Source organism: Athene noctua, chromosome 2, assembly GCF_965140245.1.
Source record: "Athene noctua chromosome 2, bAthNoc1.hap1.1, whole genome shotgun sequence".
In the NCBI taxonomy this organism is placed as follows: Eukaryota; Metazoa; Chordata; class Aves; order Strigiformes; family Strigidae; genus Athene; species Athene noctua.
This window is the reverse complement of record NC_134038.1, coordinates 133,747,659-133,775,048: the sequence shown is the minus strand read 5'-3', so window position 1 is coordinate 133,775,048 and position 27,390 is coordinate 133,747,659.

Sequence of the window (27,390 nt, the reverse complement as noted above, 5' to 3'; positions counted from 1 at the left end):
TGAGCTGGCTAACCCTGAAGACAACAATCTACAAGATTTGTGGATCCATGGACGGTTGGCCACCTGTCCAGGGGAGGATAAGCAGGCTGGCTCTTTCCACTGTCACCTTCCCATTAGATCAACTTAAATGTAAGGTCTCACTGCATATATGGTGCGATTTCATTCAAGTCCTTTTTGCTATGGGATGAACCAAGACCAGGGAGTCCTAGAAGCTGAGGTGTGCGTGGGACTTGTGACTCCTTTGACACTGAAGACAGAAGCTGTGCTGTGCCTGAGGAAGGGAAGCAGACAAGGGTTTATCTTATGGCTGGGGTGATTGAACGACCTTCTCTAGATTCAGGTTCTGTCCCATTCATCTCACTCATGTGTGACAAGAGGTCATTAAGGCAGCTCCTCAAATATAGTCCCTAATCATGTGCACCCCATTGTTCAGGTGCTTGGCTTGAGTGACGGATGTGATAAGTAGAGCTACAAAATTTTTCAACAGGATGCATCTTCCACCTAAAAATCCTAATCCAGTGAGACAGAGCCATCAGTGGTACTTTACCCCCCAGCCTGTGCAGGTGCACAGCCCAGTCCCAGCCCCCACCTGTGCTCACCCCCAGATCTGCAGCCTTGTCCCACCAGCTGTGGCTCCCAGCTCAGATGCCCCTTCCTCAGCACCCATCTTGCAGATCAGTAGCACTCAGTGTTCCTCTGAGGTGGAGACACCCATGCCTTGCCAAGCACGGACACCAGACTACGCATTGCTGCGTCATTTGCACAGGAGTTAACCAGAAACTGAAAGTCTGATTTCACTGTCAGGCTACTGCAGACTTTTGACAGGCTAATTTCTCAGGAAACCTTTGCACAAAAAGCAGTAACACAGCCATGAATTATTCCTTCAGCCTTTCTTAAGTGATATTGTACACCATCTAAGATGCAGATCCCTCAGATACTCTCAATGTACTTGACTGGGCGTGCAAATAGATCAGCTGAGCCCTCCTGAGCCTACTCTTGACCATTCTCTTGGAAAGAACATTTCTGAGCTCACAGTACACTGATTATCCATACTAAGAAAAAGGAAAGGGTGAATTATTCAGAGACTTTATTTAATGTACTAAGATCTTTAGTGGCCATTAACTGAGGTTATTTTTTAGTTTATCCATGAATATTGTTGTGACTTAAGGGGTCATCCATCCAAATAATCTATGCATACTATGGCCAGCATTTATAAATACATACCAGAAAACGATTCCAGCACAATTAACTATTTGCATCTTCTAATATAAGGCAAGCCAACAAGTCAGAAAAATGAAAAGTATATTTCCAGGGGGTTTCTGGAGCTGCATGAGTGACACCTTCAATAAAAGATTGTTGTCAGCATTGTGTTCCTACAGAGTCCCAATTATACTTTAAATTTATTGGGGTTTTTTCCAGGTTTAATATAACTATTTTCTGCTTTTAGCTTCTGTTTTAAATAATAATCCCAATCAGGTAAGTCGTGCTGGTTACATGCATATACGCTCTGTAAAAAGAAAGAAAAAAGTGACTAAAACGAAGAATTTGTGGAAGCCTAGAAACGTCTCTCTTCTCCCTTATGTTTACCAGAAAAGCACTTCTGGAATGGGAAAGGATGCTATTTTAGACTTGGCCAGCTCTGGATTCAGGAGACGTGGGTGCTGGTTTAATGCCAGGACTGGTTTCCCCTCTTGAGCTCCTAGGATGTTTGTTAAGCATGTTTGTGTGTATGTTTAGGGCAAATAGATCATGCTTGTTGTAATATGAATTACTCAAATTATTGGCATAATACTTAAAATGGATTATGAAAATAGCTATATTTAGTCTGCAGCTCTAAATGCTACATGCTTTCCTCACCATAGTAACATAAATGTCTTTCAAATGAAGAGAAAAGAGGAAGGAGCTTGAATTCTCATACTACAGAGACTAAAAAAGTCCAAGGGGGGAGGGAAAGTGCTCACTGCACAAGCTGATGAACTTCAGATAGCAAATAAGAAAAAAAAAAAAATCTAGTTGCATTTATTCTGTTTAATGTTTTGCCAATATAGGGTAACAAACTTGTAGAAGCCTATTATAAAAAGAGTGAATACTCAATGAAAAAATGAAAATGTCTGGGTTTTCCAACCTAAGTTAAACAGGCGAGTTACGAAAACCCATTCCATGGTATCCCAACAACTGCAGCTAAGGAAGGTTTCTTTTTCTGTGTTTCACCCTTCATAGAGAGCCATTTAGTTATTCTATAAATGGAACTGGGAAAGAAAATAAACTGGAACTTCAGTACATCATGGCCACTTGCTGATGGACAGCTGGCAGAATATTTGGTACTAGAAGGATTCTCTTCAACAGAGTAAAGGTATAATAATGAACAACAGATCCTTTATGACTGCCAAAATAAAAGTTGCAGCTGAAACAAAAGTATGATGAAGTTAGTGGCCTTTCAGTGCTGTGATCAGGTAGCATAATTTACATCCTGCTGGCTTTCATTTACAGGTTTTATATACAGACAGTCAAGACCAGGAAGAGAAATTTTGCAACCTAAACTCAAAGATAACATTTATGCTGTATCATTAGTGGCCAGGCCAGGAACCAAGTCAATGCCCATCATTTTGCCTACAGTGGCTCTCCCTGGCCACAGAGTTAAGGTACAGGCAGCCTGCAGGTAGCCTTGCTGCACGAAGGCAACACCAGGCAACAACCCCTTCTGCCCTCCTACGAACAGACAGCAGTGCTGCCAGGCAGGGACTATTCTATCCCTTCTGCTCAGAAGGATATGCGGGATACACAGAGGTGCTCAGGCTGCTGGTAAGACCTAGTTCACAACTTTGACCTGCTGTGCACCAGTGCTTGCTCTGAGCCTGCATGTGTGCGTGTGCTTACAGACATATCACATGGTTGCTAAGAGAGATCAGATAGTCAGTTCAACTGTAGACACCCTGTGTAGTAATCTAAAATGTAGAGTTGAAACCCATGCAGAGTGACTTTAAACTTGCCTTTGAAATGCAGTATTGATCTAGCTGATAGCTCTCATTTAGTGGTATTACTTTAAAAGAAAATAAAAGTTAATTGTCTTATTCCACATGCTTCATAATTTCAATCAGTAACTCCAGACTGGCTACATAAAATTAAAAATACAAAACAAAACAAAACCACAAAGAAACCTAGGAAAACACACATCTACTAACTACTGCTTTGGAGGAATGTGGTGGAGCTGGTCATCCATGTTTGGCACTAGATCCACACTCTCAACTCAAAGCAGCGTGACTCCAAATGGCCTGAGAGGGGATTATAGTGTCTCACAGTAATGTATGCTATTATTATAGGATATACTATGAGTATGTAAAGAATTGGATCACGACCACATTACACACCCACTGCTGATGATTCTTTGTTTACCTGTAGATTATCAGCAATTGTGATCCCAAATTCTTTCCAATATATGTGTAGATCCTTCATGGAGTTCTCTGTACAGTCCACATCTCTAATATTTATTGTAGTGGTAAGTAGCAGAGACAAGAGTGGTGAACTCAATATATCAAGTCCTTCAGCTGTACAGATTCCAATTATTTCATCATCAATTCATTAATACTGCAGGACTAAAATGCCTTGCAGGATCAGAGTTTTTCTCTGGTGTAGTGTTATCCTCAATAAGCAAAAGAAAATAATTGTGAGGTACAATATGGTGAACAGTCATTTAAAACTATGCAATAATGCAATATGATCCATTCTGCAAGATTTTGTGGTTGAAAGGGAAATAGGACTAGGAAACAGCTTTAGAAGAAGAGAAAACTCAACCATCTATTGTTTTTTACTGAATTTCCTGTTAACATTACTAAGGCAATATGGAAAGATACCTTATTCTTAAGTATAAGTCCTTTGAAAATAGACCTACAAATACTTTTGTTTTTCCTTTTGATTTCACTGCATTGTAAGCAAATCCAAGCTTGAAAATACCGGGCATAAGAACAACCTGTGTAGGTGTTTAGATTGCTGTAGAACTGGTCTAATTAAAAATAAACACACAAACAAAATAAATACACCTCAGAACACTGCTCTAGAATAGCCCTTTTGTAGGACAGAGGTTTAGGTGCCCTGCCCCACTCTCATCCTTACACAGAGCTGCAAAGGGGTAACCTAGACTTCCACAAATGGCAATTTTCCCATTCTGTGGCAACGTGTCTGTGGTGTGAAGTCTGCCCCACTAATCCTATGCCCCTCATTTAGAGATTGCAAGGGTGGGATTGTTTTGGGGTTTTTTTGTTTTGTTTTGTTTTTTTTAAAATCTCTCCTCTTAGCTGAAATATGGCTATTTACAAGCCCATTTTACAGAGTACCTCTGCAGGAGTCTCGGACTATTCCGGTTTCTGCTACAAGCAACATACTTGTGGTTTGCGAACGTGAGCACTGTTTCATGCCCTTCTCTTAGTCACAGAACTGACACAAGGAGTCAATACTGAGGTGCAACGCTTCCTGAGCGGCTGATGCTCATCCCTTGCGCAAATTTGTCTTGATAATTAGCCGATACTAGCAAACCAAGTTGAAAAACTTGTGTTAGGATTCTCTGTTATAGCTGTACATATTACAGACTCTTTGGAGAATAAAGCAATTACTCCTTACATATCCATTTAACATACTAACATTGGAAGAAACCTGTATTTTGCAAATACACTTTAACTGGATTGTGTATGTACTATACGCCACATACGTTCATATTCTGTTCTTGCCAGGAAAAGTAAGCCATAGAAATCCATACAGGCATAAAAACTCATTTCGGAACTGCCCTGCATCATTTAAATGGTACAGATTATAGGGTTTTATTAAAGGTAATCACCTTCAGTGACCGATTATAATTTTCATAATAACATTTCAAAATACTGTTTCTACCCAATCTAAGCACTTCATGGAGAGACGAGTTTCCAGAAATTAACACTGATTGTCCTTCCTTGATAAATTACTCTCAACCTCAGGTTTGCGGGTTTTTTTGCCATTGTACTCTATGTTTTATCATTCTTATTCCTGATCAAGGCTGGTCTGTTTGGGAATTAGATTTGGTTTTCAAACACTGCAAAACTTAACATTTAGGAAATCTATACTCTCGTTCACCAAACCACTAAATCAGCTCTATTTCTCAATTTTACTAAGTACAGCTGGCTTGAGATACAATTCCTAAATTTAGACTACAAGTAGATTGCTTGAGAAATAATTAAGTATTGTTACATGGTTAAAAAAAAAAAAAAAAAAAGAAAAAGAAAAGGGCTGTCAAAGACTCATCTCACTCTGAGTAGGGGTGGGGTAATTACATACTCATTTCAAAGTAAGTGAGTCTGATCTCTGCAATATACAGCATCCTGGAACAAAAGTGATCTGTCTCAACTAAGAGTAATAGCAAAAAAACCAAGACCTCAGCATTCTGGCTAATGCTTCAGCCATTGTAAGACTGGATTCAGTGTTCAACGTACCTTATTTGGTAAACTGAATTTCCATTTCCCTCTATTTAAGGTAAGCAGCTCAGGTCAATATAGAATTGTCATAGTTTTTCTGTGGGATTTCACAGAACTAAACATGGATACATGCTTTGCATAGCATTGCAAGTCAGAGTTCTCAGGTACATATGAACTTATGCACACAGAGCAAATCTGACACAAAGCAGAAGTGCAAATTCGATAAAATAATATAATAAAATCTACCTGTGCACATTCAGTTGGTGTATTTGGACTTCTGCCTGGCTGTAACCCAGTCATATATCTAGAAATTCCAGCTAATGTACAAAATTCCTCTGCTTCAGCAAAAAATCCTGGTAGAGAATGAGCAGAGTACAAGGATAACTCTAGCATGTGGTTATCCCTACATCAGTAGGAGTATGAACACATATTTTTATAAAATAAAGATCTAAGGTTTGGTCTCTTATAGAGTCAAAAACTATTTGGTTATGCTGTTCAAAAATATTTAGCTCTATTACTGCTCATGGCAGCATATTCCACATACTAACAGTATGCTATGTGGAACAGCCTTGACATCTAAAAACTACTTTATTCTGAGAGTTAAATCAGCACATTTAGCAAAACTGCTGCAAAATTTTCCCATTTTTGAGTTAGTGTAGATTTAAGAAGATGGGATCATCTTCTAGAATAGGATAACAAGCATAAAAGAAGAATAGGATTGCATTTATGCAGGGGAGAAATATGAAGCCCATCTAGAAAGACTGACACTTCTGTGAACACATCTACTAGGACAATCCCTCCTCTTTCACAGGCTGTAGAATCTGTGTTAGTGTGAAACCTGATGAAATGAAAAACATGGATGTGAAATCAAAGAAAATTTTAGTACAAGGTCACAGAAATGTATCAAACATCACTATGTTTTGACACAAAAGGTAGAATTTCTCTGAAATCCACAGTTGTCTGGAATAAGTCCAGAAAATACAGCAAGAAGCAAATTATCTCCTGTGCAAATATAGATATCCTGCATTATTTTTCATTGAAGCTCATCCACATTCCCAGTCCTTGTATAAACCCATATGTTTTTCCTATAGTGTTATTTTTCATATTAAAAAGCAACTAGATTATTTACATCAGACACATTTCTGGGCCTTTCAACCAAAATACATAAGACACTAATTTCAGGTGGGGCAAATGGTGGGGAAATAATGAGTCTTCCCAGGAAAGGAGTGAATCTAAATAGGTACACAGGAATACTGCACAGAAGATTTCTCCTACACAGTTGCTGAAGGGCAGGCATAGCCTCAGTCTGCCCCCATGGTATAACCATATATACCATACCTGGATGAACACCCCTGGAAGGCTGAGTTGAATTAATTTAAATCTGTTATTTCCTAGGGCACAAGCTTAATGAAATTCTTACTGATTTAAATAAAGGAAAAATATTTGTATGCTTACAGTTTTGTGAAGGGAGCAAAAGGCAGAAGGAGACCAGAAAATGTAAATATTATTGTGCAGGAATAATGAAGGTAACTATAGTAAACCTAATTTTTAACCCAGAATTGACCAAGCTTAAGCACAACATTTTTTAATTGTATTACTTTCCTGTTTGGCTGATTCCTTAGTCCATTCACTTCACATCCTCATAAACAGTTGAACTGACACAAATTCAGGGATGCTGTGGAGGTGGCAACACATGGCTAAAGATTATGGGTGAGGGAGATTCTCAGTGAGCACAGGACTTCCTTAAGAAAAGTTGTATCATTAAAATGAATGCATACATCTTCAAACACTTCTTATTGCTCCTTTCCACAGCTCAGGAAAGAGAGTGGCATTTCACAGATGGAATGGCTTGCTGCCAACCAAACTGGGTGATCTTGCTCTCTTCCTGCCCCTGTCCCTGGTGATGCAGCCCCACTGTTTTCAGTACCTTGGAGATAGTTTAGCTCACTAACCTGGCAGAAGACTAAGTAGCAAGAATAATGACAGATCTGTGTTTGATCAGGGTAGCTGGCATGTAAAATCTCACCCTGAGTGTTGATTTCTGAAACACTTGCAAAAATCTATTAGTTGGTCCAGGTATCATTCAAAAAAAGCAAAGAAGCAGCAGATTTTCCATGCTGGCATTCCTGCTTCCACATAGTCTCTGAGATATGTGGAATTATAGGTCCCTCACTTTGCACTATCAAATTTGATGATTGCATGAAATCAATGAGAGGGGCTACAGTCAGGGAGCAAGCCCTGCTCTACCCAGGGTTTGTATCCATGCCTCTCCACCAGGTGCCAAGGTCACACTCTTCTTCCCTCTGTTCCCTGGGGAAGAGTGGAGCAGCCTGCTCCCCAACTGCCTTCCTTGGACTAAGCTGCCTTCCTCTCCCTCTCCTCCCCATGCTGAAGGAATTCAGTGTTTCACTCAAACTGGGGAAAAAAAAAAAAAATTAAAATAAAATAAAAGTAGTGACAGCAGCCAAAGAAACTGGTTTAATAGATTCACCAGTTATCCAAAAAGAAATTAAAAGACTGGAAAGGTTAAAACTGTATGACAAGGATGCTTTTATCCATTTCAATCACTTTAAGTTAGATCAGGAGTTCTGCAGGTGACTTGCTGTATCAGCTTGGGCAGATGGGCCACTTAGTTTACCCCACAACAACAGGGATCATGATGCGAAATTCAAATTTGCACACAGTGTGCTGAGATCTCAGAGCCATCAAAGAGGTGGAAAAGCGCAAGTATTCTAGTATTAGACTGATTTAAAACCCAGCAATGCAAAATGCTGGCAGGCAATTTCAAATGCCTCCAATTGTAAAACCTCTACAGCAGCTGTCGAAAAGTGTAAAGGAAAAGTATGCAGCTAAATTTTATCATCTGAGGTGGGGGTAAGTGCTGTCACAGAGAGAACATGGTGTGAGAACAAGAATGCTAATAAGCATGCCAACTAGTAAAGGCCAAATGCAGAATGGATTTTTTTTTTTTTCCCAAGTCTGGGAAGTGATTTTGCCAGTTTTTTAAACATTTTAAATAACGTGAGGAGCTTTGGCACTTGCAGAATATCAGAATTCTGAAGAGTGAGAAAATATTTCCCTTTCTTAAAGGACAAACCTGCACAAAGGTGAAGGAAAGTCCTTTAATAGAAATCTGGGGAGTTGCTCTGTGATGATCTCAGGAGAGCCTAAGGCCGCGGTTCCATTTCAATAAGCAGGCATGTTGGGTCAGATGCCCTACCTGTTTCTGAAATGTTACCTGGCCTTGTGTAACCTCTAATTATAAGTTTCAGTGAGAGTCTTTATAAACTACATTGCAACTGGGTCTCTTTATGCATTGTAAGATTTTAAATGGTTCAGGAACTCTGATACATACGCATTCTTCTTTTGTCTTTCCCAAATTTCTCTTCCTGGCCCTACCTCAATTCAAGCAGGATCAGTCCTTAAGAAACTGTTTCATTCTATGGGGTACTAAAGCCAGGAGAAACATGAGTTGGAAGAATTTAAGAAGGTAACTACTAAAAGAAATTAGAATTATACAAGTGATTAGAGCAGAGTAAACCTGGGGTCCTCCTCCATGGTATTAAGAAACAATCCACCTCCTTAGAACTGGACATCCAGTTCCTGACCATTTCACTGGAAGCTGGATATCACTCTGCTCATATAGCTTCACTTCACCATGCAACATTGTCACCTAGTTACTCAACAACACAATGCAAGAGCAGTATGATTTGATGCAAGATTTCTGCAATCTAGTTTAAAAGGACAAAGGTTTGTAGGGCTTCTCCACCTGACAGCCTCCCATTCACAGCCACCAGAAGTTCTGAAATGAAGCATCTCTGTGTTGAGTTAAAACAAATCTAAACACCAAACATTGTATTTATTATTCGAGGAAACAAAGTTATGGGTTTTACCCCCAAAAAAGCAAATTTTCATCAACACAATGTCAAAGCAGTACCTTATGTATGATTGCAGCTGTTGAATGCAAGATGCTCTTGAAAGGTACAGAAAAATAATGCAATAAAGTCAAAGTCTGCAAAACCCTGTCATCTCTTTGAGCTACTGAGACTGAAAGACTTTACTGGGACAAAGGATGTTTCAAAACACCCTTTTGTAACTGCATATTCAAGTCTAATTTGAGGCTTCAAGCAGCACTTGCATTTGGTTTGACACTTGTTTCTTACACATGTTCCTCAGATGGAAGACTGCCAAAATATGCTTATTATTTGAATTATAAACAAATGGTTCTGCTTGCGGAACAATAGGTCTGACACTGGGAAACTTCATGCACTCCCAGGTATGTGTACCATGCTTGAGAATTCGTACATGCTCATCTCTTTCTGTGCTTTCCCTATTAATAGCATTAAAACAAAAGCTAATCACAGCACACCCACTCCGCTAGAAGGTAGCACCTCACAGCTAGTGACACAACGACAGTAATTAGAAGGGTTTTGGTGATGTTTTGAAGGCCAGCCAAATTTGTGTGTCTCTTCTAGTAATTCCAGTGAAAGCAAAACAAGTTCAAAGCATTCACTTCACTCTCCAGAAAAACAAATACTGCAGACTACTAACTGAGCAGACTATTAACTAAGAATTACCAGGAGAAATATTTAAATTCACATATATGTGTATACATATTTGTACGTGTGTGCATCCACCTATATAGACATACATATATATGTATAAACACATAAATTGACCTTTCAGACAACAAACAAAAGACTGAGACAAAAAGTTTGTGACCAAAGACAGTGGTTGGCAAACACACAGAAAGGATAATGAGCAGCATTCATTTCTGCAGTCTCCTGTCCTGGAGGCGCCTGTGGAAGGTGAAGAATTAATCTAAAATGTTTGTTAAATTCAAAATAAAGGCCTAGAGAAAGGGCGTTGACTGGAGAGAAAGAAAGGAGTTGTAGGGAAAAAAAGACACTTTGGACTGGAAAAAGGGAGTCATAATGAGAAACAGAAAGAGTTCAATACCTAAGAAGAGGCAAAAAGTAGAGCAGGAGTAATATAATGTATTACATATGAATACAGTGTAGCCTGAAAGCAAAAGATTATCTTTAAAGGAGAGAGAAAGCACAGAGTGTTTTCCGAACAGCTTCCAATGCTGGTATGCTAACCACCAAACCCAGTGTATGAAGTACCCCATCATCTTCAGATAGATCACATAAATAAAGCACCTCTAGAGTTAAATTGTGGCAAAGGATACATGCCAAAAAACATAACCCAATGATGCTCTATGGCCAATTGACGAAACAATGGGACCTCTCATTCATGCATGCACAAGAAAACCCAAACATACACAAAAAAACCCCCAACGTAAATTTGGGAACTCAGTTTGGATCTAACCTTTCCAAACATTTTGTGCAAAAGGCAAAATAGCACAAAACAAAACCAAGCAAAAAGGCCATTCCCAGGAAAAACAGCAGCCCAGCAGTTAAGAGACATGCTTAGTTTGTGGTAGACAATTTTAAATTCCCAATCTGCAAGACAGGTCCTGACATGCCAGCAGGCAGTACTCTCACCTTTCAGCTATGGGCTTTCCACTCTACCTCCTTCCTACCCCAAATTCCAAACAATATTTTGTCAGATTTTATCCCTTTCAAAAATATACTTGTCTTTGAACAATTCACATATGTCAAACCCAGCATAACTTTAACCACAGAATTTCTAACAAGCTCTTATGACGAAATAAACATGATGACAATGATGAGGGAGGTGTTAAGAGACTCAGAAAACAGCTAATAGTCCAACTTTTATTAACTCTAGTTAATTACACATCTTCCCTTTGAAAATCTCACCCTTGGGGCATACTGCTTTTACTTTTCTTTTACTTCCTTACTGTTTTTCTCACTTGCCTAGACTTTTTTATATCTCCAATTGTTTTAAATTGTCCTTTTCAACTTTCATTAATATTCTCACTTCTCCTTCCCCTCTTTACTGTTCTCACTATCCTTGCCAATTTTTATTTTCATGTTGCATGTTCTTTAGTTGCTTACTGTATTTTCTTCCTTCCCTCAGATCTACATTTCTCTCCTATTTATTTCCTTCACTAACTTCAATTTGGAGACCTAGGACAAATCACCTATTCCACATTACTTCTTAAGGAGATAGAGTAGTTTTATTGAGGAATAGTAGCTTTTTCTTTCCTACACTTCTGAGAAAAAAGCAGATGTATGAGTAAATGGAAATACAGATAATGTAATATCCAGGTAATGTACACAGTCTGCCCATGTCTCTGACTACAGAGCTAAGTATTTGTTTTCTTTTGTATGTCATGTCTCTTTTAAAGTGATTGCCATTTATTTTCTGATTAAAAAATGCTGCTTTGTGTTGATACATTTTTAAGGTCAATCCATAAACTAGAAGATATTAGAAATGTTTCACTTACCTTTTGTGGCACCTTTTTTTCACCTTTAAATATTAAAGTGGAAATTCAACTACTTATTATATGGATGCAATTCACAACAATCAGTATTTTCAAATCTGGGCAGCCAAATCTTCACTGAGACACTTGGTGCCTGGTCTGAAGGTATCTTAAGGTCTTATATGTACAGCTAAACTAGAAGCCCCAAGTACAGCACATCTAAAAGTTGAGTATAATCAATATATGATTGTGCTGTGTTTGTGTGTATGGCGGGGTTTTTGATAGCAGTGGAGGGGGCAACAGTGATGGCCCCTGTGAGAAGCTTCTGGAAGCTCCCCTGGCTCCATGTTGGACCTGCTTCTACCCCAAGGCCAAGCCAACTGGCAACAGTGGCTGAGCCTCTGTGATAACATATTTAAGAAGGGGAGCCTGGGAGGAGGAGTGGGAGTTGTGAGGATGACTTGAGAGAACACCTATGTGAACACCAAGATTAGTGGAAGAAAGGAGGGAGGGAGGGGGAGAGGTGCACCACTGCAGACTCCTCTTAGCCCGTGGTGAGACGGCAGGGCTGCTCCCCTCCCAACCATGGAGGCCCACAGTGGAGCAGATGCCAACCTCCAGCCCAGGAAGGACCCCACACTGGAGCAGATGGCTGCATCTGAAGAAGCAGCCCCGCTGTTGTAGTTCAGCACTGGGTGCATTGCAATATGTGGGGGTGACCCATGCTGGAGCATATTGGGAAGAGCTGCAGCCCATGAGAAGGACTCACACCAGAGAAAGTTCATGGAGGACTATTGCCTGTGAGAGACACCACACTGGATCAAGGGAAGAACGTAAGGACTCCACCCCCCCAAGGAGGAATAAGCAGTAGGACTGACTGTAACCCCATTCTGTGCTCCCTGTGCCACTGTGGGGGATGAGGTAGTGAAATCAGGGGCAAAACTGAGCCCAGGAAGAAGGGAGGGGCAGGGTGAAGGTATTTTTAAGATGTAATGCTTCTCCCTGTCCTAGTCTATCTGTTAGATGTTGTTGTTGCTACTGTCAGAATTAAACCGATGTTCTTTTTTTCCTCCCCTAACAAGTCTGTCTTTTGCTCTTGACTGTAATGGGTGAGCCATCCCTCCCTATCTTTATCTCAATTTACAAGCCTTTTGCTTTATTTTCTCCTTCCCATTCCTGAGGGGGAAGGGGTGAGTGAGCAGCTGTGTGGTGCTCAGTCGTCCTCTGGGCTCAAACCACATCAAAGACATAAATGCACCACTGCTGTGGAAATGTGAGCTGGCTGTACTGACCCTCGACAGGGAAGCACTGAGGACAGCAGTACTTGGATGCAGAAAGTATCACACTCAATGAACCTATCAACTCTTTTAGCTTCCCCAAAGATTTGAGATTTCTGCATCACCCCTCTGTAGCAAGGTCTCTGAATATTTTTCTGATATTTTAAAATCTCTGCTTACCTATTTCCAGAGGCTTAGGCAGGAATTGTCTAATTTTTTCCAGTTTGGTTCTTGATCAAAAAGGAGTGGTCAGCCCTCTGTCCTGCACTAGGCTAATAGGTTTCTGGGAGGTACTCACAGTAAGGAACTATGAGTAGGATTCTTGTAGAAGCCAAATAATATATGGCCCTCTATATGGAAGGCTTTGGAAAGTAAAATGAGAGACATTTCTTGTCCTGTAGTCTATACTGATACTAAAAATGCAAAACGACAGAGGGAAAAGATCAGCTCAGTTGCTACTTACCATCACATTAAGTCTGTCTAAAGGCCAGCAGAAGGTGCGTTAGGTTTCCAAATACTTTAGATCCCACTTTTCTGCCACAAATTAAACACCAGCAGATTTCCCTTTTTTCTTTCTGGAAGCTCTGCAGTGCAAGAGCTTCATAGGAGATGCACTTCATCCCTTCACAAAAATGATGGGCTTTAAATATTACCTGTGACTTGCTGCTTTATCCTTGACCTTTCATTTTTGTTTTGGTGTAGAAAAAGACACTATTTCTGATAGTGGAGCAAGTGAAAAGCCCAAAATCTGTTAAATCAGGTATGAACAGGTTTCTGATTTCTAGCATATAGTAATAAACAACCATCACAGATTAAGTACAGTAAGGAAAAGACAGCCACTAGTCAACTTTTGTTCTCTGGGAAAGCCCTGGGGCCTTTTATCAAGGAGATGGTTTGTATTCTTGGCATTACTTACTGCATAAAGCAGGTCCTTTCTATAAATTTTCGATAGCTGCATAACTGCTGCTAATTTCTAGTGTATTATTCTGTTTCCTCCTCTTTTATGTCTAGTAGCTTACACATATAAATTTATATATTTATCTCTTATTCTGCCTTTATACTGGGTAGATTTAGGGCAGAAAACATATTTTCAGTGTCAGAAGGTGCAATAAATTATGATGAAGCCAGTAATTTATGTAAAGGCAAAGATTATTCTTCTGTGGAACAAAATAAATTTGCAGAATAACATCCCAAACCATAGTTTTTAAATGGTGTGTTCAGAAGAACTTTCCTCCCAACAAATCACAGACCACAGCTAGTCCTTAGAATATCTTTGGTTTAAATGAGAGCAGCAAAAATAAACAGATAAATATAATTTCCTATATGATGCAGTTCTGACACTTTAAAAAAAGAACATTTCAAAAATGAGACTGTACACTCTACCAGCTTCATTACTAACTTGCAATTTTTGCTCCACAATCTGCTTTGGAATTAATAATTATGCTGCACAATGAAGGGTGTTTTTTTTTTTTTTTCCAGTTGTTGTTTTGTTACATGCTCTTGCTCTGCAGAATAAACACAGGATCAGCAAAGCTTATATGTATAGATTGATTTCTACGATGACAGATTACTAACAATGATAGATTTTTTAATGATGTGTCAGCAAGTGTATGAAACTGTGGTTGTGAGGTAGCAACTGCCAAAAGAAGCTGTTATGAATGTTATATAGAAGATACATCGTAGTTTCACTTTTGTCGCTGACAGCCAATTCTGATGGTGTACATTTTATATAAGAAAATTCTTCCTTTCCCTGAATGAGGTCAGATGACAACTCAAAGAGTTGCTTTGTTTTAATCTGTGAGTAACATATTTTAAGGATGTGAACAGAAACTTCCTTTTTCTTTTTTTGCCCCTAAAACTACAGCAATTACAAAAAATACGGATTGATAAGTGACTTCAGTATGTGTTATGAAGCATGGACACCTACAGCAAAAAAGTGTGGAAATTAATTTTTGTAAGAGGACTAATTTGTATGTTTAATACACAAAAATGCCACAAAGTTATTCAGTTTGTTATAAATAAAACAGTAAAGCAGCTAGAAACACATTGCAGCATCTTCTTACTCTTTAGAACCAAAAAAAAATAACATGACAGATGCAATACATGCTGGTCAACAACAAAGATTTCCCTCAGCCATGAACAACTACACCAGCTGTCTCTTTACTCCAATTTTACATATAGTTTGCATGCTATCCTCACACTACCAGGCAACAGTCCCATATTTGCCACACTGATTTACCTATCAGGTTATTTGGCTCATGCCATTTGCACAAAGAGGCAACAGACACATTTCTCCATAATACACGGAAAAATAGTTCATAGAGAGCACGATTACAGAAACACCAGAAATAACGTTATTATGCCTCAAAGTTTTTGCACCACACACAGAGAAGCAAGGAGGTAAAGGAGTACTGGGTATGTGACACTTTTCACTACACTCGCTTGCCTTCGTCTCATTGCTGTCAGTGCACTAGCACTCTGTAAGGTGTTCCTAAACATAGGAACTCTGTTCCTAAAATAAGGTAACACTGAAGTAGAGCACGGGGGTTATTGCCATCTTTTAGGTATGCTTCAGGATTTCTCTATAGCAAGGATGTAAATATAGTGCTAATTAACAGCTAATATGCAGCCTTGATACAAGCATATAGGAATCCTAAAAACTGTCTTCCATACTAATAAAATTTATCTCAGCTTAGAACAGAGACAAAATATCCCTGACTGCACTGCAGGTGACAGCTAGTTTATCTATTCATGTGAAGGGTGTGGGTGGTACCATTCCTGTGCTGGTAGCTTAAATGCAGAAACTTCAAGCAGAGTCTAACATGAATCCTTCCAGTGCCTTTTTGAGTCATTTGTTTGCTTCAGGAACTAATCACCTTGATATTATACAAGAGCTGATCCACAGCACGTTGCATGTCTGAACTGAATGTCTTCACTGATTGTGCCGTAACAAGGACATCAGAAGTTGCAACCATCGTTCAGTTATTGCCACAGCAGAACAGGAGTTTTAGTCACATTAAGGCCGTTAAAACCAATGCAGCGAAGTGGCCTGTACTGCTTTAGAAAGCTCCATCACTAGCAAATTATCACTTGCTCTCTTTGGGCATATGTAATCTCTTCAAAGCTCTGTTCTCTCTCAGGTAGTTCAGCCGTTCTGTGAAGGGGCCTACGTTTCACTACAGCTGCTAAATCTTGAATTTAAAGACTAAATACACTTCTCAGGGGCTTTAATTAAAAATATTTCTGAAGTGCAATATGCATCTCTCAAGATGCACTTGAAACCTAACAAGCGAGATTTTAATCTCCTCACCTATAGTAATCACAGCAGGGGTACTAATGAAGACAGCAAGGACATATTGAGATTGAATTCAGTTTGTGCTGCTACAAAGGGTTTGGCCAAAGAAAAACCCTGAGACTCCAAACACATCAGTGGGCTTGTCTGAGTACACAAATCTCATTAGCAAAAGAAACCATGCAAGTCCCTCAAAGAACTGGATCTTTTCTGTTTAGTTTAGCTGAATTCTTATTCCAAAACATCTAAAACACTGCCATTTCTAACACGTGTCTTATCAGTGCATTCCAAGCCAATACAACAAAACTGTCTTAAAATCAAGCATACAACCAGAAGCTTTCAGTTCTATCCTGTACCAATGCATTATAGGCAGTGCAACGCAGAGAAGAAACTTGTGAGAAAAACACAAACGCACACGCTTAACATCTTGGTAGCCTGTGGCTGTTCGGAAACTTTTGGATTGAAATTCCTCATACATAAATCCACAGCCATTGTGATATCTACTGGGGAAGGAGAAGTTGCCGTTCTATAATTCAAAGACCGTATGTTTCAGAACATTCTTTCCGATCATCACCTGGACATCTGCGCTGAAAAGGCAAAACAACGCTTAAATCAAAAGGTATCCAACTCAGAATAATCCTGGCTGATAGTATGTGCATGCAAGCCTCTTATTCTAGGCATGTAGCAATCCTGATCAGTGTTTACACTTTGAGAAGCAGGGACCACCAATCCATTGTGCCATACTGGAGACCTCAGGAAACAGCACAGATACAGAAGCCCATATACGCAAACATGACAAGGCAAAGCACTACAAAGTTTAATTGCTTGTTGATTAAGGCTCTAGGCAATGTTATTTAAATACTGCATATATTTTTAATTTTTAAAAATACAGGGCCTTGTAACAGAAAAGAATATGAGCATCATCTCTTCACTACCTGTACAGTACAAGTACCTGCTGAAAAAAAGGGCCAAAACTATGCACTAGCATCTCAAAGGAACAGGGAAAACATTTTGGATTGGTTTGTTTATTAACAGGTCAAATGTGGAGGAGGATCAGTCCAGAAAACATCCACTTCTAGTTTTGTGTGTTCAAATATATGTGTAGCATTCCCACTTCCTTTGCAGTAATCTTTCATAGCAGATCCCTCTGGTAAGCTCTGTGGTAAGCGCAGACAACAGTAACAAAGCCCAGAATGAGAAATAATTAAATTCCAACCATAAAATCTTCAGCACTCTTCCTCTATAAGGGAGCAGCCAGTTCTGTGAGTTAACAGTTTGTATTACAGAAAAAGCCCTTAGTAATCAAACTACTAGACAAACTGTGTTCAGTGTTGGGTATCATTAACACCAGTAATTTACTGGGGGAAAAAGCACCAACAAAAGAGCAAAAAACAAATAACCAACAAGATCTACCAATATTTAACTAATGTTCTTATTGCATATGTTCAGCTCTGCATTTATTTATTCTCATATATAATGATCTAAAGAATTACCAGTCATGCCACATATCAAATGTAAAGAAAAGATCTATACAAAGACAAACAAAAATGGCAGAACCCTTTTCAGACATCATTCAGATAGCATAGATGTTCTCTTCTGGTTCTATTTCATAATATATTTTTGGAGAAAATTTACAAATAAACTTATTACAGTTTAGAATCATCCATTTCTTAGTGAGTCTTCATACTCATCAGTGATGGCAATATTACATGATTATACATTAAATATTTAAACATAATTTAATAAATGGCTCACAAGTTCTATAACACTATTTCAATGGCCAATAGATTTCTCTAACACATTTTATTGCAAGTGAGCAGGAATTACATTTGTATTTCATATGCATCTTCTTTCCTTTCCATTTTCAGCTCTGTGAGTAGCACCAGATGATGCTGAGTCTACCATATGGAGACTAGTGCAGGCAACTGGCTTGCATCTTTACATCTGTATTTACTGAGATAATGTTCTCCTAATGCCTAGGGGTTTTTGTGTTCCTTTGTGTTTTATTTATAAAGTAGGACTCAGAACTCAAAAAGTTTGGTTCACATAGTTCATTTATCAGCATGATTAACCTGTGATAAAAAGTTAAGCTGATAAAATATTTTTATCAAAATTGTCAAATTCACTCACTGGAACTGATTTTTTTTTTTTTCCCCCCTCAGGAGAACAAACTCTATCAGAAGAAAATACACTGCTAGCAATTTTCAGTCTCTCTCCCTTCACCAAGTTTTTCGTGGAGACATTTAAAAGCTTCCAACCTTATCCTGGGTGATGAAACAGGAAAACTGCAATCACAAAGTACTTTGCAGACTCACAAACCACTTCCTGCCCAGCTCCTCTGATGCATTTTGTATAGAGAAAATAAAAATACAAAAAACTGTAAAGAGCCATTATCACACAGTTCCCATTTGCAACAGGGAAACAGAGTTAAGTAGGGGTGCAGATACATCCACATTTGTTACTCAAATCAAGACTGCACTACAGAAATAGATCCCCCAATCATACCTGCTTCCTGCATTTTCTTTTGTATTGCAAAGCCATCTCTTGAATTGGGTTTCTTTCTGAGAAAATAAACTGTAAGATTCTTTCCAGGAGGACACCCAATATGCTCCATCCTCTACTAGATGTTCAGTCTAAGGGAGCAGGCTAGACCTACCCAAAAGCAAGCCATAAAAAATATGCATTGTGTGGACATGCATTCCTCACAACCAACTGGTCTGCTGTACAGATCTACACATAAAGTACCAAGCTAACTTCTAACATGAGCATAGACTAGACATAGCCTAAATGGTATGGCTTTTCTCCTGAACATAGCCTGTAATAGAAACACTGGCAACCGTACAGTGCTTAAATACCTTTAGAAGCGTTTTAAACAAGTAATCAACTCTGGGGGACTTAATCTAAAGAACAGTGCTGACTGTTATCCAAAGTCAAAAGTTGCTATATGCTTATGGAACAGAACTAATATGCTGATCAAATCCTCATGATCAAAGTCAGTTTAACTTCTATTAAATTTAAACCTAGAGACATGATACACATGCAGATGCCTAGAGGTGTATCCCTGAAATTTCTTCTGGGGAGTAAACTACCCTCACGTATACAATTCTTTAAGTTGTTTTTCTGCCCTTATTCAATTAAATCATAGTAAACAGAATTAAGAAAAAACTGCTAGTACAGATAGTGTGTTTCTTTCCTCCTCTTGACACATTATTCTGATGGAAAAACTCCTACTATCATCTGTTAACAAAAAAAACACTGCAGCTGCTCCTTTTTAAAATAGGAAGGTTTTCATATACTGTACTTGTGATTCAATAAATAATATTCTAATCTTGCAAGATATCACATCCTGTCACAGGTGTATATGTGTATAGTTTTATAAATATATGTATTTGCATATATGTTTATTTGAGATATTCTCATACATCAGAGCTAGAAATCACCATGTCTTCCAGCAAACCTAAAGCCTAAGAAAATCTAAGAATATATTTACAAAGACCAACACAAACAGATACAGGCATGTTGTTCTGATGTTCCATGCTGGCTTGACACCAGCCGACGTGGTACAAAAGCTGTTAGCACAGTTCTATAATCAAACCAGCAAACCCCGGGAAAAGCTAATAGCCTCCAAGAGTCAGGGTTTAACACTTCAGGGTGTAACGTTTGTGCACTAACATGGGCACAGAGGGCTTCCAGGCTTGGGACAGCCCATTCCTATCCTCACCTGGCCGTATGCATATATTCTAAAGCAACAATTTACAAGTCGTTAAAGTAAGAGCAACAAAGTTTCAGTAAAATATTGCTCTATCTCCCACATGCTGTAAGTATACATATAGTAGAATCTCAGTGCACTGAACGGTTGAATTACGAGATTACACCCAGAAAACACTACAAATCCTGTCCAATTGCTAAAGATCTACCTTTTTTAATTAGAATCATAGAATCATAGAATAGTTTGGGATGGAAGAGATATTTAAAAGTCATGTAGTCCAACCTCCCTGCAATGAACAGGGACATCTTCAACCAGATCAGGTTGCTCAGAGCCTTGTCCAGCCTGATCTTGAATATTTCCAAGAATGGGGCATCTACCACCTTTCTAGGCATCCTGTCGTTCCAGTTACATAATTATTTGTAATAAAAGAAATATCAGATAGAGCTGGTTAAAATATGTTCTGAGATTCACAGCAATGTTCCCGAAAAAGCGGGGGTTTTGTGTTGGTTTTTTTTTTAAAAAAAAAAAAAAATCAGATCTAGATTTTAAACAAATTCTTATAGGTTGAAGACTTGCTAACTTAAATCTCTTACCCTCAGAGAACAAAAAATTAATAATATATGTTTCCCTCACTACTTTGACAACATATATTTTTCTGTGCTGGAGAAACATTTATAGGAAACAAAAAGATCATGTGTTCTTCAGGCTGTTAATTTGAGATTTTCAAAAGAACAAAGCAAATCAAAAAATTATAAACTATCACACACTTTGTTTTCCTTATTTTTCCCCTCTCACTTGCATTATGCCCCAATGACTGGGTGTCTGGGCACTTACTGAATCCCAGGCCAAATTCAGACAAGCCTGATCTCATATGAATTTGAAGGAGTAGTTCCATTTGCAGTCCAAGGCAGCTGACACCATGACATCTAGATATGTGAGACATGAGGAAGTGTTTGTGACTGCAATGCTACCTTTGTAGGGAAAATTCTGTAATTAAATCAGTATCTAAGCTTCCTTTTGCTTCATTGAACACATTTTGAACTTGGGAATCTGTGGAGATGAAACGATTTTTGAACAATGTAACATCCTTGTAGAAAACTCATTGTGCTCTAGCATTTTCTCTACGTTTTAGCTGGAACACTGTTCTTAAGAATTTTTCCCTTAAAGATCCTTGAAGAAATCCTGTACACTATATAATGTAATTTCCTGTCAGCATGAATGTCTATGCAAACAACTGACACCAGGGACATGCATAAATTATCCATGTTTTGCCTCCTGGCCTCTAATATAAAAAGGACCGTGGGATGGAGACTTCAGCATTAGCAATTTTGTTCAAAAGTAGCTTCACGTTACCTAGGTAAACTCTTAATCCTGAAGAAATTCAGTTTCTAGGCTTGAGTCTCCAGTATTGGTAGAAGCACCTATGAAACAGAAATGCCATCAGCCACTGAAGAAATTCAAAGATCCTTTTAAAGATATACACACTAAAGGTCTGTGAAGATGGAGACACTTTGCCTCAGACACTGTACTTCAAGTGAAACCGTACTGTTTGAAGCAGTACTGGCAGTAATAGCTTCACGTTCCACAATTGAGGCAGTGCTGATATGTTAACTACCTGACTGTTTTTATAAGGTCAAGCAGTCTCACTAAGTAACCATCAAGTTAAGTAGTGCCTTTCATGAAGTACAAAATGAGATGTCATGACTTTTTTCCCTACATTTGGCCATAATAATCTTAATTTCCAACTAAGAAAAGCACCTATTTATATTTGAACCTGTCCTTCGGCAGTATGATAAAGAATTATTTTTAAATACAACTTTCATATTTCTATGAAGAGTAAAGACTCTTTAAAGGTTAGCATAGGAATAATGGCCATGGTGTTTTGCGCTCACAGGGAAAAAAAAAAAGCAATTATGCTTAATTAGTTTGATGAGTAATGCTTACCTAAATTAATGGTGCCATCTAAAATTCAGCTCACTCAATCTATCCCAATTTGTGTGGCAATTACTTGTTTTGTGGACAGATAGCACCAGGTCCTGACCTTTATAAATTATAACAGTGGTACAATGGTTCCCTAGATTATTGCCTGCTGAATGGCATAATACGCATGTGCGGGTAATAAAAACACTGTTAAATACAATTTAATGAGCACTAAGGCATTAATAGAAGATGGGCCTGATTCACTAATGTCTGGCATCTTGTTGTAATGAGAGTATAAAAGGCAACATTTTGGAAGCCCTCTAAGGTGCCCAAAGATCTTGACTGAAATTGGAGCAGAGCTAAGAGGACATCAGGTGATTTAGACGTGCATCTCTGAGACATAGAAGAGAAAGTCCCACCTAAAGTGATTTCTTACATTGGTGTTTTACTACTTTCAGACTTATTTTTAAGTAAAATAAGTAAAAGTAAAGTAAAGTATAAGTTAAAGTAAATAAATAAAAGAGCCCTCTCATCTGCTTTTTTTGTTTTCAATTCTGAAATTATTAAATTAAAATCTCTGGTACATCTTCACAAGAAAATGAACCTTACCGGTGCCACAAATATTTCAAAATTGTTTTCAAGTGTTTCTTACTTTCTAAGAAAGGAAAAGTTGTTTGAAGCCTATAACATTAAAATAAATATTTGGACTACTTCTGATCAAGAAAAGGAGATGCTAATATTGCAAGATAATTTTCATTTAACTTACAAATGGCTCCACTGAACCGCTCCTTTGTTGGCAAAAATCAATGTGGTGTAAACGCTGTATCTCATGGCAGGTGTAGTTATCCTTCCCCACTTAACACTGTGGTTTCAATAAGCCATCGGTTTTGCAGGATATGTCATGGTCTGAAATAGTTGGCAAGTTAACTTTAGAAGATAGATGTTATTGCATCAGCCCCCTTGCCATGTATAACACTTTTTCTGGGGAGTCTACCTATTAAAATCAGAGTGGCAACTTGTAGCCCAGCAATGGCATTAATTGGTAGGACTATGATTGGCAGAATTTTGCATGTTCAAAACAAAGAACAGTTCACAGAACTAAATTGAATTTTTTTTAGAAGACAGACTTTTTTGGATACATTTTTTCTCTTATTTTCATCTTCCTGACAAGATAGAATACCAGAAACCCAATGGGATGCCAACTACTGTGAGATTTGTAGCCAATTTTCAGTACAAAACTTTAGTTTGTTCATCTAAGCTGCAGATAAGCAAGCCAAACATTTGGTTGTTTATCTGAACAATAATATATCTTTTGAGATTCCCTTCAAATTATTTCACTAAAAGAAAGCAGAAAAGGATAAAGATATTTAATCTCCTCCTGTTAATAGACAAGTTTGTCTATGTGCTTGGCTTTCATCCAAACATAGTATCCCAAAGTATTTCCCAAACAACAATTAATAATAATATATTTGTTTTGTTTCTACAATGTTTTCATTAAAATTATGAAGTCAAGGTTTAGCCAACACACTTGCATATGACATTAGTAGTAAAATGAACACAGGAAAAATAATCCAGCTTGATCTAAGAGTGAACCTTATACCTAACACTAGTTCTTTGGAGCAGAAGCTGAGAAAGGTCTGCAGTTTTTTCTGTAAAGATATTTATTGAGGCATTAATGAAAATAATTTTATTAAACTTATGATTGGTTTCTCGAGGATTACATTGTAACATATGGGAAAATTCACAGGAAAATAAATCAGCCCCTTTGATCATCAGATATAGAAATTAAGGCATTTAGAAAGATAAGGAAGAAAAGCATCTCCATTAGCATCAATATAATGTTATTTATATACTCTGAAGTATTTGTTGGGGTTTTTTTCCCCTTAAACAAAGGTCCCTGAAAGTAGTTTTCAGGATGCAGGCACTATCCTTGCTTTTTAGTTATTAATGACATAGGCTTGAATAGGCTGCAAGATCACTAATGCTGTAATTCAATCATATGTGATCTAAAGGTATCTTATTTTTCACATTTCTCTCAAAGATTTTAATATTATTTAAACCCTTCAGCCAAATGCCAGTTTTATTAACCTTTCTTTCTCCTGTTGCATGTGGCCACATACTGTAACAAATGCATCGCTATATGCCTATCTTAGACTAGTGGCCATACACACCACGGCTTAAGTAGTCTTTGGATACCACAAAACAAATGTTATGCCTTCACTACAGTCCCAAGTGTGACTGCAGCAACAAGAGAAAGAATTTGATTCGATCAGCACCAGCATTAGACAACAGACTTCACTACACCCTGTCTGTATTAATAGCCAAGGTCCTGGGTCCTGGTAGCATGCACCAATGCTTTTGCTGCTGTAAATGTGCCCCCAAACATAAAGGAAGCTCAAATGCAGAAGTCTGGAGTCACGCTGTGCAGTGTAACATACCACCACCACTGAAATGTACCATTCCTCCTGTCTCTTCCCACCTTTCTCTCCTCCACCACTTACTTTGTACCGCCTCATCAGGCAATCCTTGAGAACCAGTTTGTTTTCTGCCTCTCTTAAAAAGGTAGAAAACTTCACAGGAAAAAAAAACAAACAAAACCCCCAAAACAACAACAACAAAACACTAGCCCCAAACAACTGGGTATTTTGCTGCTCTTTTGCTGAGTTAGAGCAGATCAAAGGAGGATCTGGAAATCTTTAGGGAGGCAAGTTATTGGGACCAACAGAGCTAAGAGTCAGAGAGAGGAACAGGAGGAACATGGTGGAATGGGAAGTCTCTGAAAAAACAGCTAAAATATCTAAGCAAAATATTCTCCATTACATTTTTATGGAGAACGTAGAGGTACGTGAGTTTTATGGTATCATTTCAAGTGATGCATAAACAGGATGACAGTGTCCGTAAGAACTAAAAACAGTATAATGATTTCTTGCAGGTTATCTTTTTTCTTATAAATCAGCTAGGTTTGTTGAAACAGCCATTACCTGTGTCTGGACAATGTTTCATGTAAACCTTGGTTAATTATTTGTAAATGGAAAACATATAAAACTCAGCGATTCCTAAGATTTTGACCACAAATCAAGGGGAACTGAAACACTCAGAACACTTCCAGATTAATTTAATTCAAGTATCAGGAAATTGGACAAGACCACAGTTGAAGCCTGACTGTATAATTTACATCCAAATGCAGCATTCTATCTCTCAGAAGGAACCTCTGAATAACTCTATGTATCCAGGGATACTGGATAATTTTACGCCACTCATTAATATTTTCTGCATTTTCCTAAGTCTAGGATATATTTTAAATAACTGATAGTATCAGAAATAAAGTTTTATTCTATTAAAAAAGGACATTTTCCAAGAATTTGCAAATACGGATAAATGCTGTTTACATTTACTAAGCAGAGATGGCCTGAGAACCTTTCTTCCCAATGTATTTTATTCTGGTATTTTAAAGTTTTAGTTATATTTCAAACTCACGATACTGAAAATGAAAACAGTATCTCATATTTCTCTGAGCTATGAGTTCTAGCTTTGAGCAAGTGCCCAGAAAAAACTTTTTTATTTGAAGCTTGTTCTCTGTAAAGTATGAGTGTGAGTAGCTATACTGCCCATATACACCTCTTTCTTTTCTTGGAATTTTATACTTCATATACCTTATTCACAGCCTGAATCAGTGACTTTAAAAAGCATGGAGAAATCCTAAAAGAATTCCACTACTTCTTAGCTGGGCACAACTTCTAAAAACACAAGTAACAAAAAACAGTTTAAATACCTGAACACAAACAAGACAATGTGCTTTACTCAGAAATCAGACACATCAGTAAGTCCTAACTCTATATGAACCATATGATATATAATGATTAGTAATTTATTTTTGGGACTGGACAAATGCAGTGGAATAAATTGTCTAATAGAAGTAGGTTTCACTATGTACTTAAGCAAAGGCACAAGGGGTCCTAACAATAACCAAAAAAAAAGCAGTCTTGAGAAAGAATCAGGACATGAAGGAGTCAGCAAATCAAAGCTCCATGTAAAATATATCTATTTGCTCTCAGAAGGTTAATAGGGTCACAAAATATATTTGAAAAACTAAGGTTGGTCCAAACTAGAGCACAGATGAATTAAGTATCACTATCCTGAAAGTCACATGACAAAACATGTTGGGTTTTTTTTTTTAAGTTTCAACTTTCATTTTCCTTCACAAGAGCTACTGCTGTCATCATCTGTGCAATGTCCATGAAAGTTTCCCTTGGAACAGGACTGAAGGATTCACTTGCAGGATGACTCGGCTGTAGCCCTACATGATTATCTCTTTGTCTCTCCTTTTTTGTCATCTCCTCACTGCAACCTGAACTATTCGGGCTAAGAGCTAGGCCTTTGCCACTAACAAGGCTTCTAGTCTTTTCAAAGGCTTTGAGCTGGATCTTTATGGAATCCAGATCTAGGGACCAACTCAGACATGAACAGCATCATGGGGAATTATCAACCCACTGAGAAAAGATCCTTCTCCATCGAGTTGTATATTGTGACTATAGAACACATTTATAAAAAGAAAACAGAGCCTCAAAATTGCTTTATCCACAATGGTGAAATAACAAATTAGTGGTCACATGCTATAATCTGAGGTACTGTTAATCTTCTCAATTTAGCAAATTTAAACCATTCTGACTACTATTCACATAAAAGCGATTTGATCAAGAATATTAATGAAGAAGTAGTTTTAAGTGTTCAAATGGAAAGATACCTAAGAACTAGAGAAGCAAAAATTGCTTGTTCTTCTTCTGTAACTTTTACCAAATCCATTATCGTGCAGTCTTCAACTATCACTTCACACCTTGAGGCATATAACATTTCTAGTCACAAGTAGCAGGGGTTTTTTGGGTTTTGTTTTTTTTAGTAGTTTTAATGAAGTTTAATGTTTCAGTCACACACCACAGAGCCAGAAAATTATAGCACAAAAAGATTTCACCTAGCCCCACAGAAGTACATTTTTTGTTAATTTCATGAAAGAAAAACTAAAAGTAATTTTTTTTCCTATTTAGTAATCTTTTCCTTTACAGAGTTCCTGCTACCACAAATTAACTTCATCTGAACACAGAAAGACAAAACCAGGGTTCTATAATTGTTACAGCTGACGAAAATGTTACATTATAAGGATACCTTTGATACGAACTTATTTATTTATAAAATGTAGAAAAAAAAGGTCTGCTTCCAAAGTTGTAGAAAATAAACTGATATTCTGTTCCTACATCTTTAAGCCAGCTGCCAGATTCATGCCTTCTGTTACTGTAGTGCCCATATAGCACTTCCTTGCAATCTTCAATCAACCTGTTGCAGTTTCCTTTTTGCAATTTCCAGCTTCAACCCAGATTTTTCACCATTGTAGGCCCCAGATAATTCCAAAA